Here is a 6,000-nt window from a genome sequence, read left to right on the forward strand (position 1 = left end):
GAACAATGGGAGAAGATTTGGAATCAGAAAATGAAGTACACCTACTCCTATAATTTAAAAGAAAACCAACTTAAGATGATACATAGGTGGTACATTACGCCACAGAAGATTTCAAAGTTTCACAAAAATGCACCTGACAGATGCTGGAAATGTGATCAACATATAGGATCCTTCTACCACATGTGGTGGTGTTGCCCAAAAGCTAAAAAAAATTGGAATACAATCTATATTAACATACAAAGGATACTTGACATAAAAATGAGAAAAGAACCAGAGTTCTTCTTGCTGGGAATGTACGATATAATAGGAGACAAAAATAAAGATATCATTTTCAACTACCTGATCACAGCAGCCAGCATTGTTTATGCCAAGAGATGGAGGCAGAAAGAAATACCACAAATAGAAGAATGGCAATGTAAGATACTAGAAATAATCAATATGGATGAGCTAACGTACTGGCTGACACCGAATGAAGGAAAACCGAAAAAACACACAAACTGGGATTTGGTGAAAAATTATTTTAAGCAACAGAAAATAGAGGTCGTTCCTTGATACCTAATAACATAGAACATAAATAACTGCATCACAGGAAAGCATAATGGACTACTTAAAATGAATGATATTTTTTCGTTTTCAATTTTTTAATATACCATGGTTTTGGATTTTTTTTCTCAATATAAACATAGAAGATCTTCAAAGAACAGATGGAAGTCCATTCTTTTCTCTTTTTTATTTTTTTCTTGACTTTTTCATTTTTATTTTTATTTTTCATTTTTATTTTTCACTTTCCTTCCTTTTTTTTCTTTTTTTTCTTTCCCCCTTCGATATTTTTTTTCCACAACACTCTATGCTTATTATTATTTCCTACTTTCCTATCTCCTCCACAATTATTCCCCCACTTGCCTTGTAACTTCACTAAAATGCAATAAAAATTATTTTAAAAAAAAACAGGCAATGAGGCGGAGCCGGCATCGACGAAAGCACGCCCCTTGCGTGCGCAGGAGAGAGTTGAGGCGGAGCCGGGATCGGCTAGAGCACGCCTCGCGCGTGCGCAAGAAGAGCCTCAAGGGAGTTCGGGCACGCCCCCAATGCCGACGCTCTTGGCGCCAACAGACCCTGCGTCTTGTATAAGCGAGCCCAGGGAGGAGTTAAGACAGGCTCCTCCCACAAGCCGTCCTTCAGGCCGGGAAAGCCCCGTAGCTGTGCCGCGGCACTGTGCGCGTGCTCCATCACGGTCCAGGAAGAGTGGGAGACGTAGGGATCGATCGACGTCTAGCGACTCTTCCTCCTCAACGTGCTCTGCGTCTTCTTGCTCACAAGCGAGACGCAAGAAGGCAAAAGCCTGCAAACGTTGTTCCTTTCCCCATTCTCGCCCATCTCATTGGGAAGATTGGGAGGAGAGGAATGGAATTCCTCCACCTGAGCCGGGTTTCTACCAAGTGACGCCTAGGGGGCGATTCATTTACTATGGTCATTCACCTCAGCCCTCAACGTCACGAGGAGGGGCTTGGCAGCCGTATCACAATGATGCCCCCTTGATGTGCCAAAGGGACCCGGCTTTGATTTCCCCTCCACCACGTGGAAAGGGAGTGGTTTCAAACCCTATGTATCAAGCACCTTCTTATAATGATCGACATTCCATGAGGGCTCACACTGAGACATCAGATGAACTGCCTGTTGTTGATCCAACTCGAGAGGACACTATTGACACTGACTTGTCTGATGACGGGTTGGAAGCATCACATGGGGGGGGGGGGTGACCAAGAAGCCCCTGCTAAACGTTCAGATGACTTTAATAACTTTATGCAGTTACTGGGGAGGATGATAACGGCTTTTGATATTCCCGCCCTAAAACCTCAGTCAACTGTAGATGATCCCATGTTTCCGCCTGATCAACAGGATAACCCATCATCTACTTCCCTCCCTACTTTACCTTATTTGCTTAAATTGACCAAGGTGCCAGATGTGTCCCCTTCAGCTGCTCCGGCCGTTCCAAGGAGAGTTGATTTCATGTATAAGGTTGACCTCTCTGTGGCTAAATGGATTGCTCGCCCCACTACGCCCAACACTGTGGTGGCTGAAGCTGCTAGATCTAAACGGCCAAAGAAGCAGTCCATTACCCCACCAGATAAGGAGGGCAAAAAGATAGACTCCTTTGGGAAGAAAGTTCATTTGGCGGCGGGTCTTTTCAATAGGATGGCACATTATGCCACTTACATGAGTGGATACCAGAGTTTTCTCTGGAATAAGATCACACCATTTATTGAGCTTCTCCCATTAGACGACCGCCAACTCCCTAAGGCGTTTCAGAAGAAAGCCTTGACCCTTGCTAGATTTCAGAAAGATTTCGCAAAACATATGGCGGAGGCTTCTGGTAAACTTTTTGCCTCAGCCACAGCAATACGGCGTCATGCTTGGCTTCGTGCCTCCACGTTGTCAGAGGAGAGCCGCTTGTTGGCGGAGGATCTTCCTATGAACGAGGAAGGTCTCTTCGATCCGACAACCGATGACAAGATTAAGCATTCGAGAGAAGTACTACATGCAGCTAAATACAACTACCCTTGGCAATCGGGTGCTCAGCAGAGGCCACGTTGGCAGCAACCCCCGCCTACGTATCGTAAGAGTTTCTTTAATGGATATAATTCTGCTCAGGGGAACCGTGGGGGTCCCTCAAGGTATCAAAATAATCGTAGGCAAGGCTACAATGCAAGGCCTAGGTATCAACCTTACCAAAGGAAGGTTAAGAACAACGGGAATAATAGACATTGTCTTTGATGTTCCCTCTGCGAACGTGATTCAAGGACCACAAGATTTCAGTAATGATTTGTTGAGCGCCGTTTCGCCCCAGTTACCGTTATTTTTGAATAGGCTTAAACTTTACATACATGTTTGGTCCTCAATCACCACTGATAAATGGGTTGTAGAGATTATAAAAAAGGGTTACTCTATTGAGTTTGTTTCGCTGCCCCCGTTGGGTGGTATTAAATCTACACCAGAATCCCCTCCCTTGTTAGAGGAAGTTGTGAAGTTATTAAGTAAAGGGGCTATTTCTCCTTTAGATCCCGCAGAGTTCTATGATTGTTTCTTTTCAAGATATTTCTTGGTAGCTAAACGAGGAGGTGGTCAACGACCTATCCTAGATCTGCGAGGGGTAAATTTGTATATTGATTCACGAAAGTTTCGAATGGTTTCTCTTTCGTCAATTTTGCCATTACTCAATAAAGACGTTTGGTTTGCAACCATAGATTTAAAGGACGCTTATTTTCATATTTCAATGGCAGCACACCATAGGAAATATCTCTCGTTTATGGTAGGCGATAAAGCCTATTGTTTCAATGTTTTTCCCTTTGGTTTAATGACCGCCCCGAGGGTTTTTACGAAATGTATGGCAGTAATTGTTGCTTACCTTCGCACTCGTGGTGTTACTATTTATCCGTACATTGATGATTGGCTTTTGGTGGCAAATTCTTGCGAACGTTTAAATACGGATATTCGCTCAACGCTTTCTCTTCTCCAGTCCTTAGGTCTCGTGGTGAACAGGGAGAAATCACACCTTCAGCCGAGCTGCAGAATACAGTTTATAGGAGCAGTCCTGGACTCTGCACAGCAGAAGGCTTTTTTACCGGACGACCGCTTTACATCATTAAGGACACTGGTTGCTCAGGCTGTGCGGGCGGTTCGCGTTACCGTGAAGAAAGTACAGGTTTTGTTGGGCCACATGGCTTCTACGACTACTGTCACGCCATATGCCCGTTTGCATTTCAGAATGTTGGTTCCTGTCTGTTTTCACACCCGGAGTAGACAGTTCCCGAGTTCGGTTGAGAATGCCCCTGAAGGTGAAACAATCCCTGCTCTGGTGGATAGAATCAGGGAATGTAACTGCAGGTCTTCCTTTTCAGCAGCCCGAGCCTACAAAGGTGGTCACGACAGACTCCTCACTGCAAGGGTGGGGGGCACATTTCGAAGGTCTGACTGCCCACGGTGCATGGACTTCTGAAGAGTCCGCTTCGCACATAAACGTGCTAGAACTTCTAGCCATAGAGAAGGCACTAAAGTCCTTCAAGCTGGAGTTGTTGGGCCACGTGGTGCAAATCGTAACAGAAAACACCACCACGATGTTTTACATCAACAAACAAGGGGGTATCCGATCACGAAAACTTTTGGATCTGACTATACGCATCTGGAACTGGAGCATAGCCAGGGAGATACATTTAGTAGCTATCCATCTGCCGGGAGAGGAGAATGTTCTGGCGGATGTCCTCAGCAGGTCTCCTCTCTCGGACCACGAGTGGTCCCTCAATATGATGGAGTTGAGTCTCATTTTCAGGGCCTGGGGAACACCAAAGGTAGATCTGTTTGCCTCGCGAGAGAACGCCAAATGTCCCCTATATTGCGCCCGCAGACGTGCGAATCCCGAGCAGGGATGCTTGGGGGACGCATTTCTTCTGAGGTGGAATGTGGACTACCTCTATGCGTTTCCACCCTTTCCCCTACTTCTGAAGGTTGTCTCGAAGCTGAGAAGGGACAGAGGACATTGTATATTGATCGCGCCATGGTGGCCCCGCCGTGGTTCTCGGTCCTGTTGGAGATGTCCAAGGGGATGTACAAACGCCTACCGCAAAGAGGGAACCTCTTAACCTCTCAGAAGGGGCGGGTCTTGTACCCGGATGTACATACTCTGAAGCTCACAGCTTGGATGATCGCTCCAGACGACTAGGTGTGTCTTCACATCTATCAAGCAAAGTTAAAGCTATTGTGGAGGCGGCTCATAAGCCCTCTACAAAGCGTTCCTATGTTTATAAGTGGGCTAAATATTCTAGGTTTATGGCGGAGAAAGGTATTGACCCGGTAACTGCCCCGACCTCGTCGGTGTTAGACTTCTTAGTATCCCTTTCTGATCTGGGTCTATGCCTTTCTTCGCTTAAGTGTTACTTAGCTGCCATATCCTGGTATAGGCGGAAGCAAGGGTTGCCCTCTCTTTTCTCGGATTACCTTGTTAAGTTGTTTTTGAAAGGGTACGGGAATATAAGACCGTCGGTGGCCCCGAGTGCCCCTTCATGGAATCTGGAGGTTGTTCTTTCGTCTCTCCAAAGGGCGCCATACGAGCCCATGTCCACTTGTGAGATGGCCTATCTTTCGTGGAAGACGTCATTTCTGGTGGCTATAACATCAGCAAGACGGGTTAGCAAACTTTGCACCCTTCGGTCTGACGAACCTTACCTCTGCTTCCATAAGGATAAGGTAGTCCTCCGGACAGACATTACATTTCTTCCCAAAGTGACGTCTAGTTTTCATATGTTGCAAGACATTGTTTTACTGGCCGTCTTTCAAGGTCCAGTTTCCCAATTAGAGTGTGGGCTCCACCTGCTAGATGTTCGTAGGGCATTAGCTTTCTACGTGAGTAGAACCAAGGGTGTCAGGAAAACCCCGAGACTGTGCACGCGCACAGGGGATATTACCATATGTGTGAATTCACAGCGGACCACTAGGGAAACTACGGTTACAGGTAAGCAACCTCCAATTTCCCACCGAAGAGGGAATGCTACCTTGGCAAGCCTTCAGAGAAGCCTGATTCCAGCAATTTTATTTAATATTAATAACTAGCTTGGGGACCCGGCGTTGCCCGGGTTATTAGAGAAAGTGGGTAATGGCGGTTCTGTATGCCAAGTTTGGTCTTTATTGGTCTTTGGATAATGGCAGCATTATTTTCAGGAAGTGAGTGAAGGTACTTCAAAGTCCCATCATCCATGGGCCATCCTCCTACAAACAGCAGCAGGATATAGAGTGGGTCATGGGGGCTCTGTGTGCCAAGTTTGGACTTTATCAGTTATTAGATGAGGGTGGCAGTGGTGTCAGTAAGTGAGTGAAGGTACTGCAAGTCCCATCATCCAAAGTCCATCCCCTTTCAAACTGCAGCAGGATGTAGAGTGGATCATGGGGGCTCTGTGTGCCAAGTGTGGTCTTGATTGGTCATTAGAAGAGGGTTGCAGCAATCTTTGG

The sequence above is a fragment of the Anolis sagrei genome, chromosome X (assembly GCF_037176765.1).
Source record: "Anolis sagrei isolate rAnoSag1 chromosome X, rAnoSag1.mat, whole genome shotgun sequence".
Lineage (NCBI taxonomy): Eukaryota > Metazoa > Chordata > Lepidosauria > Squamata > Dactyloidae > Anolis > Anolis sagrei.